We start from the raw sequence: 16,468 nt of genomic DNA on the forward strand, positions 1-16,468 counted from the left end.
GCCGAACCGGGTTTGCCATGGCAAGTGAAGGTATATTTATACTTCAAAGGTGTTTAGGAATGCCAGTATTGACGTAAAAGTCGGGCAGAAGAACATCATGAAGAACGTCATGAATGAACCCCTAAGGAATAGATGTTCATGCATAATAAATGAGTTATTGGAGAAATCAATAATCCAAGCAAGGGGAAGTCCTAAAGGCTTAAGAGTCTGTTTTTTCAAGAACTCGTTGTGACGTTGATGGATGGATGTAGGTGGCATATCTGTATTTGGTTAGCATGGATAATGCCTAAATAAGGGTACGATTTCTATGCCTAAATATGGGCAATGCGAATTGTGGCCGTATAAGGGCATACATCGGGAAACCTATCTACAGTATCTAAATCAACACACAACACACAGATCAAACGTTTTGGCCCCTGGGAACTTTTTGCAAGTACCCATGCTCTACAGTCTCTTTATTAGACACATAGACACTTTTTTTTCTGCCAGCATCTTTCTGAATTCTTCCATCTGCATATCTCACACCTCATCTCGTTCCTCTTCGGAAACTCTTTCTACTCTTGCCTGCATAGACCTGCTTTACTTCACCATTGCCCTGCACAGACCCACTCACATGTAAGCCCTGCCTTTTCTTTACTTTTGCCCTGCTAGTATTTTGACAGCTGTTTAACTCCTTCACATATTTTCACTTAATATGATCAGAATTGGCATCTGAGGCACTCTTTGCGCTCTGCAGAGATGCCAAGGATTGGGAGAGCATGTATTAAGAACGCCTTTATGATCCATTGACAGCCACTGTGAGAAATCTGCACTGCCTTCCGCCTGAAATCCAGAGCACTCACTTGTGTCCCCTCATAGACAGCTACCCTAGGATCGTGACCTTCATAATTAAAAAAGACAAACATTGTTAACAAGACCTGAGAGCTCCTACCAAATTGCAATGTTTCAGCAGCTCTTATGAGAGCGAGCACACTCAGTGGTAACACTTCTCTTCCTTGCTGCAAACTTCCAAGGGTCAGAGAGGTGCTTAAGAATGCTCATAAACGGACGTATTTGTGGGTGTTAATAGATTGACAAAGCTAGCCTTTCTACACCAGTAGCTACTGCTTGTGTTGAAATACTACTGCCAGGCTGTGCAAAGTTCTGGCATACAATTATGTCAGATTGAATGAATTAACACTTGCAAGGTATCCTCTTAAAATACATAGAAGGTAAGAATACCACCATTTTCATCCATAGACACACATTTAGGGTTGAAAATCCATTTTTATATTGGACCCTTACTTTCTAGTCCAACCAGTATATCCTGTGGTTGCACACGTCCTTAAGGAACTCCTTTTATTTATGGTACATGAGTTGAACGAGAAGATACCAGTAATCGATTAAATCCTCAGAGGGCCATATATTTGAGGTTGTGAGCTCGAGGATCCATACGAAACAGTGAAAATGCAGTATTGAGGTAGTAGGAAGAGTTCCAAACTAAATTTGTTTGGCAGAACGCCACCACCAGGGTTGTGAGCTGTGTTTGAGGATCACATGTTAGTAAGTGACAGAGAAGCACAATTTAACAAGTTGTGTTTATCTACTTATTGTGTAGTGACAACAAACAGATCACACAGCAACTAGGACAAATGGATACAGATAGGGAAAATAGCTATTGAGTCAATGTTTGGAAGGGAGTGGGAAAGCATATGTTTAAAATCCTAGATCTATAATTGGTCTTGGTAAGGTTGTTACTGTGAGTGAATATCTGAAGTGCTTGGGCAGGTGATCAAATTTATGTACAGAGCCCTATGTAATGAGATGCAAATCAATTTGTAGTCTGTGGAGTTATAAAAGACACAAACTGTGTATGTGTCTCTTTGTAACAGAAGGATAGGGAGAGAGAGAATGTCGCAACTACTTCCTTCTCTTGATATGCCTTCTTCAGGTTATCATTTTTGTAGAAACATCTCTGGCAGACTTTATTTTCTGCCATAGGATTTTGATGTGTGTGGGTGAAGTTTTGCTACCTTCCACTGTTAAAGCTCCTGGATACGCTATCTGGTGTAAACAGCGTGAGGCAATTGTGCTGGCATTTGCCAAGCAAACTTGCCAATTTGTAAGTCTGAACAAGTTTTTCACTCCTGTGGCATACTTCTTTTGCTTCAAGGTCCTAAGTACAGAGGGTTTCCCATACTTGGCCTGACCTTCAGCACACTACTTACTGAATTACTGTTTTTTATGATGCTCTGTGCATTTTTCTCACTCTTCATCTGCAAAATGGCCTACAGTTATATTTTGACCTCACTCTTTAGTGTGTATATTCTGGCCTGACATTTCAAGAGTGCTTGCCTCTCTAGATGGTAGGTAGTAAATACCTTGTGTTGTGTGTCCTGACCATAGATTCCCGTCAGTCAACACTAACCATGCTTGGAATTTTTGTAACAGGCTTTCAAGCAGACTTGATGCTTCAACCAATCTTTGAGCCTCTTTTCATTAAATATAGTTGTAGGGTGAGTTATCTGGTGTCTGAATAAGTCAATAACTTATATGACTTGTCTGTCTTCCAGTTGCCTCTTCTGGCATGACAGAGGGCAAAAGTGTTTTTCTCCTGGTAGCTGTTGAAAGACCGTGTTGATCTCTTTTGGCATATAGACTCGTAGTTGGAGGCAAGTCCCTGTTGTTATGATATTCATCGTCATTTACTCTATGCACTTAGCATGTTTCTAAAAGTAGTGACAACCTATCCACTGATTTTGCAACGTGAGATGCGGATAATCTCTAAAAACCAGTTAACCAACTTTGAGGTCAGGATCCTGATTTTGGCACTAAGGCGCACCCCCAATCTCAGCCCTGAGCATCGCTCTCACTTTGGCATATCTAGTTTTAAAAAACTCTAGTGCTCCGCCAACATTAAATATGTGCCACCCTGATATTAAACCTAATGGCTTTGTCCCACAATCTATAAATACTGCTTCTTTCTGGCATCCACGGAAGCAGCTGTTGTGCGTCAGATAGTGCAGATTGTCAACATTTAGAAATGAGTAGAAAATCATGATTTTAATAAAGGCACGGAGGCTAAAGTTATGCATACCTTTTATTACCAGTCCTGCAGCAGCAACAAATAAATAGAATCAGAACACATAAAACTTCTAGAATTCTGAACATGCATAACCACTTAGAACCTGCAGCCATCTTCCTCTTTTGGGTGTGCAAATATTAGATAAAAAAACCAAAGTCTCTATTCAAACAAAGTCCAAATCTTCTCTCTTCCCAGGACATCAAGTCTTCAGAACTTCAACTCCTTTTAAATTCCTCTTCTTTATCCTGAATAAGAAAAAATAAATCATTAATAACTGGGCGGGAAAAGCAGAGAGATAATATTAGCCACCGTGCCTTTATTAAAATCATGATTTTCTACTCATTTCTAAATGTTGAAAATCTACATTTTACATTAAGGCCCGGAGGCCAATATTATGCATGTTTAAAGTTCCCCTACAACACTAGTCAACACATTCTCCACTGGTTTAAAATTAAATCTTTTGAATGTTGACTCACTACTCCAATCTGCAGCCCTCATAATTCCACTTAATCTAAAGCATCTCATATAAGCCTTGCTTTCCATAGCCCCTCTTACCGAATGAGCCCCAAAAACACTAGTATCTATCCCAGCCTTCAACATCACTTCTCTTACCCATCTAGCCAAGGTAGCTGATGAAACTGTCTTAAATGGTTTCATTAAGGAGACCCACAACTGTGAACACCCACTTGGTCTCACCCCAAAAGTTCTTTTTTTCATATTCCTTCAAACAACGTACCACACACAAATTTGTATTCTCATCAAATTGAGGTTAAAAAATAGTTCTAGACATAGTTTTAGTCCTCTCCCTTAATTCAAAACAAACACCCTCAGGTTGAAAAAATCTAGAATCCACCTCCAAAGCCTTAATATCAGAAACCCTTCTACATGAAACCAAACATAGAAGCATTGCTAGTTTCCATGATAACAATCTCATACCCAAAGACATATTCTCACCCCAACTATCTAATTGTCTCAGAACCAAAGAAACATCCCAAAGAACACCATACTTTACTTTAGGAGGTAGAATCATCCTTACACTCTTAACCAACCTTCTTACCAAACCATGTTGTCCTACTGGAAGGACATCCGCCAAAATAATCCCTGCAGAAATAGCCGACCTGCTAATATTCACTGAATTGTAAGCCAAACCTTTTTCATATAACTCAGACAAAAAATTTACCACTTCTACCACAGGAGCTGATATGGGATCCAAATCCCTCTCAATACACCAACCAGACCATCTTCTCCATGCTGATCTATAGATTTTTGTCGTTCCTTTTGACCATGAACCTGTGATAAGATTCTCAGCTTCCTCCGATAATCCATGCACCTGCCAAATACTCCTGAAATCAGCCATGCCACCAGTCTTAGTTGCTCTGTTTCTACTAATTTGTGAACATTCCCCTGTGGATCCAAAATAATCTCTCTTAAATTCGGTAATTACACCGGATCCTCCACCAACAGCTCCATCATATACTGAAACCACACCTGAGATTTCCAAAATGGTGTTATCATTACGATCTCCGCCTTCTCTCTCCTGACATTTATTAATGCTCTCTGAATCAAAGAGAATGGGGGTAAAGCATTATTCCTTCCTGCTCTCCAATCCTGAAGAAAAGCATATATTCCCTTCACCTCCGGATCTGGTCTCCAACTGTAAAAGTTGCTCATCTGACAGTTCAACCTGTCCGCAAACAAATCCACTTGAAAAGGACCCCATCTCTTTTCCAAACTTCTGAAAACTTCCCGGTTCAATCTCCAATTGCTCACATCTCTTAGATATCTTGAAAACCAGTCTGCTTCTACGTTGCTCAGACCCGGAATATACTGAGCTTGAACTACAATCTCCTTTTCTAAGCAAAAATTACCAAAATCCTTTGCTAAGTTCGCTAGCCCCTTCGACCGTGGTCCTCCTAACTTGTTTACATATCTTACTGCTGACAGATTGTCCATTTTCAAGAGTACACAACACTTCACCTGATCCTTCATGAAACTTTTCACAGCAAAAGACCCTGCAAGCAGTTCCAGACAATGTATATGCATCTGTTTCTCCTCCTTTGACCATTTCCCCCCTGTTGACACCATTCCGCTCCTTGCTCCCCAACCATGAAGACTCGCTTCCGACTCTATCTCTGGAACCTCTCCAAATATCGCCCTGCCGTTCCATGCTTCCAAATTCATCATCCACCAACTCCATTCCTCCTTTGAATCCTGATTCAACCATAACCTCTGAGAGTATTTTGCTCCTTTTCTCAAGTGATAACCCTTCAATCTCTGTAATGCTCTGTAATGAAGAGGAGCTGGAAAAATCGCCTGAATCGATGCAGATAACAGACCCAGCAACCAAGCTAATTGTCTCAATGTGATCTATTCCGAATCCATAGCCCTCTTCACCTCTTTCTTGATCTTCTTCATTTTCAACATTGGCAACTTCAATACACAGTCCAATGTCTGAATCTGAAAACCTAAAAACTGTATCTCCTGTTGAGGAACCACACAAGATTTCTCTCTGTTCACTACAAATCCCAAATCCTCTATCACTCTGATTGCAAACTCTGTCTGTTCCTTTGCTAAAACCATCTCCTCTGCCATGATTAAAAAATCGTCCAGGTACACAATCAAACAAATCTCTCTTGACCTTAACCAAGCTGCCACCGGATGCATCACCTTTGTGAAACACCAAGGGGCTGACGTCAAACCGAATGGGAGACTTTTGAATCTCCATAACTTTCCTTTCCACCTGGACTTAAGAAAATCTCTCTGTTCTCTGCACATCGGTATTGTTAAGTAGGCATCTTTCAAATTAAACCTTGTCAACTAATCTTGTATTCTCAACAGATCCCTCAACATATAAATGCCTTCCATTTTGTAATGATTGTCCATGACCCAGTCGTTCAACTCCTTCAAATTTATTACAGGACGCATTTTCTTCTCCTTCTTCTCCACCAAAAATATATTGCTTATGAATCGTCCTCTTACAAACTTTGCTTCCGCTATTGCCCCTTTTTCCTCTAGAGCTTCTATCTCCCTCGTCACCATATCTTCCATCTCCTTTGAAAACCTCAAAATATTTGGGACTCTCTCCTGAACTGGAATTTCTACAAAATCTATTCTGTAACCAACTACTGTTTGCAAGACCCAAGGATCCTGTGTAATCTCCTTCAACCTAGAAACAAACCGGGCTAGTCTGCCGCCCAACTTTATTCGGATAGAAGTAGGGTCTCGTAAATCGCTTACCTGAGGCACCTCTTGTTCTTCGCTCAGAGAGCGCATGCCTCTGCCTCTGCTTCTGTGGGAAAAAATTCCCTTGTCCTCCTCTGGAACCATAATAAATTGAACCATATCCTGAATTATAGGGTCTGCCTCTTCTGAATTTCCTCTCGAAATTCCTTGACCCCGGCTGGGGAACCGACCCCGCATTCGCCCGGTCACTCCAAAAACTCTCCTGATGTCTTTCTGTGCTTTTTCAAGGGAACTAAAGGTATTGACATACCGGGACATATCTTTAACAAAATCGTCCCCAAACAACAATCCTTCACTTCGTTCCCCAAGCTCTTTATTTGCCAAATCCACTAACTTTGGATCAATCTTGAACAAGATTGATTTGAATGAATGAATGATGAAGTGAGATTTATGCATGCGCAACTTAGCCCGATGGGCGTCAAGGCGCCTAACTCAATATCTAGCTGAAAACACCAGGTGACAGGAGCTTACTGATAGGCCTTAATGAAACACCAGGTTTTGAGAGCTTTCCTAAAGAGATCCAGTGAGGGCTGTGATTTGATCTCCAGGGGAAGTGTGTTCCATAATTGGGGTGCCAAGATGGAAAAAGCCTTATTCCCCCATCTAACCTTCCTAGAGCGCCGGACTACCAGTTGGTTCAGCTCTAGAGAGCGTAGACATCTGCTCGGGACATACCGAGTTAGCAGGGATCCAAGAGTGTCGGCAGGGCCAGCCATGAGGGCACTATAAGTGAGGCAGAGGAGTTTAAAAGACACTCTGGAGGAGATAGGGAGCCAGTGGAGACTCTTCCTTGCCATGGTAGCGGAAGACAGCCATGGCAGGGCCAACACAAATCGCGCCGTCGCATTCTGCACAACCTGTAAACGCTGCAGAAGACCCTTGTAGGCCCCGGCATAAAGTGAGTTGCAGTAATCGAGCCTTGAGCCAACAAGAGCAATCACAGTCTGCTTGCGTGCCTGTGGGGAAAGATAGTGAAGAATTCTTTTAAGGGTCCTGATGACGCCCCAACAGGTGGCCACAGTCCTGTTAACCTGAAGCTCCATAGAGAGCAAGGTGTCGAAGATGACGCCTAGATTCCTGGCAGATTGTGTGGGAGTGGGGCAGATGCCTAAAGATGAAGGCCACCACTCACCTTACCACATGTCCTGGTCTTTGCCAAAGACCAGGACCTCTGTTTTGTCACCGTTCAACTTTAGAGAGTTGAGAATCATCCACTTAGCAACGAGTTGCATGCAGGACCTAAAGTTGGACGCGGTAGTACTCACAGAGTGGGTCAGGGACACCATAATCTGCGTGTCGTCGGCGTACCACACCACCTCCATCCCCTGCGATCTTACTATTGTATTGTATTGTATTGTAGCATACTTGTATAGCGCAGCCTGTCACCACCAAGGGCATCCTGGCGCTTTTGACCCATGATCCAGTGGAAAACAGTGGCTCAACCTATCCTGGGAAAGAGATGGGTTTTCAGAGCCTTTCTGAAGGCCAGAAGATCTTCGAGGCTTCTCAAGGATATTGGCAGAGAGTTCCAAAGTTTGGCCGCCGCTACTCTGAACGAGCGGCCACCCATTCTCACTCTCTGGAAGCGTGGAACTATCAGTAGCCTGGACGACGAGGAGCGTAAGGCTCGAGGTGGCCAATACCAGGCAAACATGCGCCGCAGAGGAATAGGGCCCAGGCCATGAATAGCCCTGAACACAATACAAGCTGCTTTGTAGCGCACCCGCAGATGGACCGGCAGCCAATGAAGTTCTCGCAGCGCTGCCGTGGAAAAACTATGATAAGGGCGAGAGAGGGCAAGTTTGGCAGCGATGTTCTGCACCCTTTGCAGCTTGCCCAGAAGTGTTACCGGGGCCTCCAGAAGCAGTGCGTTACAGTAGTCAAGTCGACTTAGGATGGTACAACGCACTACTTCTGGCCTGGCTTGCTCAGGGAGAAGGGGTAAGACCTTACGCAGCATACGAATAAGCATCATACATGTGGAGGTGGTCTTATTTACATGTAGATCTAGCTGCAGGTTGGGCCCAAAAATAACGCCCAGATTGCGCGCAGATTGTGCGGCTGACACCGTCTCAGAAAAGGACGGAGGCCAAAAATCAGCCGGCAGATCGCGAGGAACTCGATCTGTGGAGCAGTGTAAAACCTCCGTCTTGGTTCCGTTGAACTGTAATGAGTTCAGACGGAGCCATTCTGCTGTCGCCTGCATGCACCGGTGGAAAGTCTCCAATGTGACTGCATCCTGACCCTCCAAAGAAAAGACCAGCTGGGTATCATCCGCATAATTAAATGCGGAGATACCAAAGGATTTAATGAGCTGGACTAGAGGGCGGAGGTAGATATTAAAAAGTATGGGGCTGATGGCTGAGCCCTGGGGTACACCTTGTCCCACTCTCCGCTCCTCTGAACTGAAGGGGGGTAGCGAAACCCTTTGCTGACGGCAGTCCAAATAGGAGATTAACCAATCCCTAGCTCTGTCTTTAACCCCGCATTCTTCCAGCCTAGAGATCAAGGTGGGATGACTGACCGTGTCGAACGCGGCCGACATGTCGAGCAGCACCAAAAATGCTGCCCGACCACTGTCGACTCGCGCCCGCAGGTTGTCTAGCACGGTCACCAGCGCAGATTCCGTCCCATGCGCTGGGCGAAAACCAAATTGCATCTCATCCAACCAGGTGTTCCCTTCTACAAAGCCGGACAGAGTGCGGGTGACCAATTTTTCCATGATTTTCACCGGAAAAGGGAGCAGGGAAATCGGCCGGTAGTTGGATAGGCACGCAGGGTCGAGCGTAGGTTTTTTTAAAAGTGGAGATACCACTGCCTTCTTCCAGCAACTTGGTACAATGCCTGTCTCAAATGACTGGCAGCAGATGGCATGCAAGGGCTGGAAGAGATCCTCTTGAAACACCTTCCAGAGTTTAGGAGGAAGAGGATCCAGAGGCGAACCAGAAGAAACCGTAAGGGCTAAGTCTCCGAACTCCTTCAGAGAGGGAAGGGGAAAGCAACTCAGCTGGGGTCGACTGGCTTCACTCGCCGGAGCTCCCGAGCTGAGAGCCAGATCCAAGGAAGGAGGATAGGGATTGCTCTGCTGGGGTCGACTGGCCACCGACGCCGGAGCTCCCAAACAGAGAGTTGGAACCAGAGGAGAAGGAGAAAGACTGCTCAGCTGGGGTCGACTGGCCACAATCGCCGGAGCTCCCAGACAGTGAGCCGGATCCAAAGAGGGAAGGGAAGAGCTACTCAACTGGGGTCGACTGGCCACACTCGCCGGAGCTCCCAAGCAGAGAGCCGGATCCAGAATTGGAAAAGAGAAGCTACTCGGTTGGGGTCGACTGGCCACAGTCGCCGGAGCTCCCAAGCAGAGAGCCGGATCCAGAATTGGAAAAGAGAAGCTACTCGGTTGGGGTCGACTGGCCACAGTCGCCGGAGCTCCCAGGCCGAGAGCCTGATCCAAAAGAGGGGAAGGAGAGCTACTCAGCTGGGGTCGACTGGCTTCCGTCGCCGGAGCTCCCGAGTTGGGGGGCTGCTCATCTGGTCGGGGTCGACTAGAGGACGTGGCCGGAGCTTCCTGACAGAGGTGAATAACCCTCTGCAGGGGTCGACTGGCCACCTCTTCCGGAGCTCCCTCCTCAGTGGTGGAAATCCGTGGATCCTGCAGACCTGTTAAGATTTTACGGATTTTTTCCTCAAAAGCGTCCGCAAGTGAGTCACAGAGAGCTTGCGATGAAGGGACTGCACTAGCCACACACGTGGGGTGGGCAAGGTCCTTAACGATTTTAAAGAGGGCCTGTGCCTTGTTTGGGGCCTGATTCAGAGTAAATTCAAGAAAGGTCGCTTTCGCCGTCTTGATTTGAGCTTTGTATTTTTGCATGGCCGACCTAAATACAATTTTATCAGAGTCTAGGTACTGTTTCCTCCAGACCCTTTCTGCGCGTCTACAGTCGAGTTTAAGCTGGCGTAGTTCACTCGTGTACCAAGGGCTGGCTCGATTCACCCTTCCACGAGACTTCCGAAGGGGTGCCAACTTATCCAGTGTACTCGATATGGACTGGCAGAAGAGATTATAGCTTTCTTCGGCGGTGTTGCCAAGCTTGAAATCCTCACCTAAAATGTTCGGCAGTGGGGAGGTTTTGAGTATTCGGGACCAAGGTCTCTTTAGCTTAGCTAGGGGTAATCCAGCCTTTCGCGAAGTAGAGTCCTCTGAACGAAGGGAAAACCTAATCAAAGAGTGATCCGTCCAAAACTGGCCCTTGATGTCAACTAATGCAGCCCACTGAGGGTCCGCGAACACCAAGTCCAGAATATGGCCTTTCTGATGCGTGGAGGCGTTCACCAGCTGTTCTAAGTTGATGTCTATACAAGCTTGGCTGAGGGAAAAGAAAGCATTATCCAGCGAACTGCCTGCCCACAAATTAAAATCTCCAAGAACCAATAGCTTGGAGTGCGAGCTAGCAAGTTCGTAAATCAAATCAATGAGAGAAGATATGGAAGGTGCCGGTCCCGGGGGACGATAGCAGAGGACACCCGAGCAGCAAATCAGCTCCTGCTGTTTAACTGTAAAACCCATCAATTCGAATCCCGGTACCTCTCGAATTTTTAACTGGGACAGGGTAAGCGAGTCCCTATAGATGTATCCAATTGCCCCTCCTCGATTAAGAGGGCGCGGAGAGTGGCTGATTTTATATCCTAAGGGGCAAGCTAAGCCCAGCTCGACCTCACAGTCCTCCCGAGTCCACGTTTCCGTGAGAAAGAGGACATCGAGCTGTTCAGAATCGATGAGGAAGGCTATTTCCGTATGATGCTTGCAGAGGGATCTAACACTAAGCAAGCCACAGGAAATGGGCCTAGAGGTTGGAGGGCTGACATGGTCCTGACCAGGTCTGAGTCTAAATAGCTCAGACCGAGTATAAGCTATACGGTTTGGACCGGAGGGGCCAGAGGTAGCGGCCCTAAGCGCGTCCGTTGCGCGAACGGGCGCAAACGGGCTTACCTCTGGCGCACCTCCGGCGCCCCTACGGCGCCCCCGCTGCGCACCTGTCTAGCGGCCATCCAGTCTCGCAAGGGGGGGCACGTAGATATTAAACAAGGTCTGACTCAATGCCGACCCCTGTGGCACCCCACATTGCAGAAACTTAGCAGGGGAGAGGAAATCTCCAAGCATCACAAGCTGCTCTCTGCTGTAGAAAAGAGTTCAGGAGACTGAGGGCCAGCCCTGTTACCCCTGCCTCCCTTAACCTAGATGTTAAAGTAGAGGGAGTCAGGGTGTCGAATGCCGCTGTGAGGTCCAACAGTACTAGCACGGTGGTTTGGCCCAGATCTACTTTCCTGCGAATGTTATCTGCAACCTTAGTCAGAGCAGACTCCGTGCTGTGGAGCTTTCTAAAGCCATGTTGGGACCCGTCCAAGAACCCCGAGGAGTCCAGGAAGTTGGATAGGTGACAGTTCAGATGAGCTTCCAACATCTTAGCAGGGGCCGGCAGGAGAGATATTGGTCTGAAATTCTTCAGGAGACCAGGATGCAGGGTAGGCTTTTTAAGAAGAGGTTTCACTATGGCCTTCTTCCATGCCATAGGGAAGGTGCCCTGTTCCATAGCTCCATTCATTATTTCCAGCATAGGAGGAAGAATGATGTCCCTACAATCCTTTAGTACTTTCAAAGGAACAGGGTCCAGGGGAGAGGCTGATTTCGTTCTATCTAAAAGAAAATTAAGACCGTCCACGGAGAGCGCAGGGAAGTGGGTAAGGATTTGGGGAGAATCACCAGTCCAAGATTCAAAAAGCTTAACTCGAGAGGAATCCTCGTCACTCAGGGAATTCCTCTGAGATTGTAGAGCCAGATAGATGTCATCTATTTTTTTATAGAAGAAATCCGAGATGTTATTACATAGCTCCTGTGAGGCTACCACGGGGTCAGGTGCCTGAAGAGAGCAGAGGGAGTCCACGATCTAAAAGAGCTCTTTAGATGAAGTAAGAGAATTGGTCAGGTTGGTGAAATAATCCTGTTTCTCCTTGATAACTCTGCTTTTATATTCTCGCAGCAGGCACGTGTAAGCCTCCCGATCCATCGGATCCCAAGATTTGCGCCAGCCTCTTTCCTTCCTTCTACATTTTTGTCTGAGGAGCCTCAGTGTTTCTGTAAACCAAGGGCCTGTCGGTTTTTGTCGCGCCACATATCTGAGTGAGGTAGGGGCCAACACATCCACTGCTTTAGTGATAGTCGGCAAGGTCCTGTGCCGCCTCATCCACCGACCACTGAGAGGAAATAGTAATGTTTTGAATAAAAGGGGCCAGAGCCTCGTTGGTGATATTTCTGAAGCTTCTTTTGAGACATTTATTGGTGGTAACCGAGTTACCCTCAGTAGGGGGAGTGTTTAAGTACAGCGGTACTGCTGAATGATCTGACCATACTTTCGACAAAGGCGCGCCGACTGTTAGTCTAGGGTCATTGGAGAACACCCCATCAAGGGTATGGCCAGCCCTGTGAGTCGGGCAAAGTACCCTTTGGACAAAGTCACAGGCCTCCAAAGCATTAACCAGGGAGGATGTATCTTTAGCTTCCAGATCATTCCAGATTTCCTCCTCTCTATGCACAGTGCTGTATTAGAATTCCCCAAAAGGCATATAGCCCTCTGGACCCATTGGCGCATCTCCGCCGCATCAATTCCAGTATTATTTGAATGCGTCTCCTCGCACATGTCAAAAATTTTAGTTAAAGGCCCCAAGACATCCACAAGCCTGTCTTGACACTCTTTTAAGCCCTTCCCAAGGCCGCTCCTAGGATCTTTTCCTCATTTATTAATAAACGCCAACATCTTTTGATCAAGCTATGGCGTGTAAGCAACTTTACTGTCCAAGCTAGGCCTTGGACATTCACTTCTCATTCTTGTCTTTACTTCCCTAGGTATTTCCCTTCTTATCCAGAAACAAACATACTTCGCCACGTGCTCCACCGGAGCCCATTGTGGCGACAAAGGGTGCTGAATTAAAAGAGGATCAAACATTTCCTCGCCTTGTGGGTCAATTATATCGTTTTCCTCTAATAATTTCTCTTTCAATCATTTTACTTTTCTTAAGTGGAACCTCTTCCACGTCAGAATCTTCCAGACTAGAACTACAAGTAAGTTCCACATCCCCACTTGAGCTGGTGTCACGGGCCACAGTGGTATGTTTCATCTTTTGAGCCTTCTTTGCGCATCCTTTCGCCTTTATAGCGACTCCTTTGAGAACCTTAAGTTCTCCTCCTTTTTTACTTGCAACCATTAATTTCCTTTTTTGAGCCTTTTTACTTCCATGACTGGAAGATCCAGCAACTACGTCCACCTCTTCTGTGGTCCAGAAACTTTCATCCTCACACACTCTCTATCTCTTTTGAATACTTTTTTCTAAAGTATTCTCAATTTTTTTTATCAATAGATGCCGCCATCTCCCCAAACATTTTGTCCATATAGGACTTCATCCTCTCTTCAAAATTACCCTCCGCACCTTCCATATTTTATTAGAATACTATCAGTATTAAATCAATAAAATACAAATAAACCTCCTTCTCTCCAAATAATTTTCTCAATACTCCTCCAATAACAATTAAACCTTTCTAACCTACACAAACCAATACCTTTCCTCACAAACCGATAAATGCGACTTCCAGTTTCTGACCGAAATCGGTCAGAAACTGGCATTCGTTCCGACAGACTTCGAAAAACTGCCCAAAACATGGATGCTCTATTCACCTTAAAGATAAATACAAATATCCCAAAGTACCAAAATGGCCGCCGTACGTAATGTGAGTACGGCAGCCTGTAGTTGTCACAAATGAACTTGTTCACATCGCGCTAATCCAGTGCACGCGAACAAGTTCCTCTTGACAATTGTTGTCCGATGACGCTGAACTTTGGAAACCAGCCTCGCGCTGCTTCATCGGTAAACTCCCTCACGCTCCGGAGGACTGCCTCGCGCCTCCTCGTGCACTGATCCAACCGTCAAACCGCTACCAAGACGGTAACTATATTTATTCTCCTCGCAATACAGAGAATTTCTCCCAATTTTTGTGTCCAATCCCACAGACACAAAAGTTACAAGGCTCCCATCCTTCTCAACCTCAAAACGGACTCTAAAAACACCATATACAATGAATCCTTCAGATTAACCTAAGAATTAGCCATGAAATTTATATCTATTTCGACCATTTTATAATATAATAGCAAATTAAAACTAAATTCTCAAATGTAATTTAAGTAAATATAAATGCAGCTACAGAATTAATATTTTCTTTCAAATAAAAAACTAACAAATCAATTTACTCAAAAAGTTCTTTCTTTATATATATATATATATATATATACTAGCAGCCTGCCCCGGCGTTGCCCGGGGCAGAAGGGGGCTTGGGGGCAGGATCGCAGCAGGAGAGGCGCAGCAGAGCGGCCGGGAACAGCAGAGCGTACTTACAGTGTTACCTTGCTCCCGTTTTGTTGGTCCTGGCCGCTTCTGCCCACGCTCGTGTCTGCTGGTTCTCTGCGCTCGTTTTCTTGGTCCTGGCCGCTTCTGCTGATTTTCCTGTCCGCTCTTACTCTGCGCTCCCCTGGCCATGTCGACGCTCCTCTACTCGCTCCGGACCTTGGAGGGTGTCGCTTCCGCTGTTTCTCTGTGCTCGCTTTCTTGGTCCTGGCCGCTTCTGCCGACTCTCCTGTCCGCTCTTACTCTGCGCTCCCCTGGGCATGTCGACGCTCCTCTACGCGGTCCGGACCTAGGAGGGTGTCGCTTCCTTTCTCCTGTCCGCTCCTCGCAGGGTGTTGCTTCCGGCTTCCGCGCTCCCCCGTGATGTCAGCACGCACGTCGTTAGCTGGCGCTGCTTCTAAGGGACTACTTTCCCTTAAAAATTACGTTTCCCTTCTAACATATATATTTTGTTTTTATATACCCTATGTCCTTTTGCTTGCCCTGACGTTTTCATCAAAAGCCAATATAATCAAATCTATTAAACTAAAAAACTATATATATATATATATATGTATATATATATATATATATGAAAGCTCTCTCCCTCCCGGTCCCGGGTGGAAATAAAGACAGCACACACGGGGATTCTCGTTGGTAGCAACTTTACTCGCACAGACGCGTTTCGGAAGCAACGCTTCCTTCCTCAATGTTTGTTACACCAAAACGCGCGATTAGGCGCCATTTTATTTCAAAATACACAAACAACTCACGTTGGTAAACGTAGAGAGGGGACTGACGCGTGAGCGCCATCTTGCTAGTGCATATAATTCTACAGTAGCATGACTGAGATTAAACAACACATTCTTTTAGTGGTTGTTAATATCCATGAACATTTTAGTAAAAAAACCTCACATATTTACAACGAGGAATTTATAACGTAATGTTGCCGTGGATCGGCAGGTGACCCTCTCCTAAATACGATGGGCAATGGACTGTGATCTCGCCGTGGATCGGCATGTGGCAACACGAAGGTTGCCATTTAAGTTTCCATTGGCCTCGTATACAGATTAATACCAATTAGTGTTGCATGATTAATTCCAAAATATTAAAAAAGTTGCAAAGTATTGAACAATAATCCAGAAATTACCAAAAATACCAAAGAATTATCAAGTACGTGATGCAGTATTAGTGAAAACTCTCAATTCATTCTAAAGCATCTAATAACCATTGGTCACAGAAAGACCCACGTTACAGAAACCATAATCATTTAGCTGCAATTACTTTCATGTCCACACTTGAGATACTGCATTTGCTGGCATCTAGCTCCCTAAATGCACAGTCAGTTCCTCCCCACAATTCAATCCCAAGGGGGCCTTTGTTTGGCAGTCTATAATGTAACGGGATTCTAACCTACGAAGTTTTTGTAGTTTGTCCCCTCCCCTTATATTGTCAGAAATTGCGTCCAGGCAAAAATACTGTAACAGATTCCTATCGCTCTTATGTTTAATGGAAAAATGTCTTGCGACAGGATATGTAAAATCTCTGTTTACTATGGCCCGCATGTGTTCTAAAATACGCAATTTCACAGGGTTTATAGTGCTGCCTATATACCTAAGCCCGCAAGGGCAGAGGAGGCAATAGACTGCAAATGGGGAAGTGCAGGTAAGGAATTGATTGATTTTCTTTTTGTTTCTACAACCCACAATTTCATAAGAATAAACCCTTTTACTG

General features: G+C 45.4%; 1 protein-coding gene across 2 annotated transcripts in view; it reads left to right on the top strand.

Moving 5' to 3' along the window:
- Positions 1–16,468, top strand: part of NPRL3 (NPR3 like, GATOR1 complex subunit) — a 426,334-nt gene that overhangs the window by 88,038 nt on the left and 321,828 nt on the right. The window lies entirely within an intron of this gene.

Source organism: Lissotriton vulgaris, chromosome 10, assembly GCF_964263255.1.
Source record: "Lissotriton vulgaris chromosome 10, aLisVul1.2, whole genome shotgun sequence".
NCBI lineage: Eukaryota > Metazoa > Chordata > Amphibia > Caudata > Salamandridae > Lissotriton > Lissotriton vulgaris.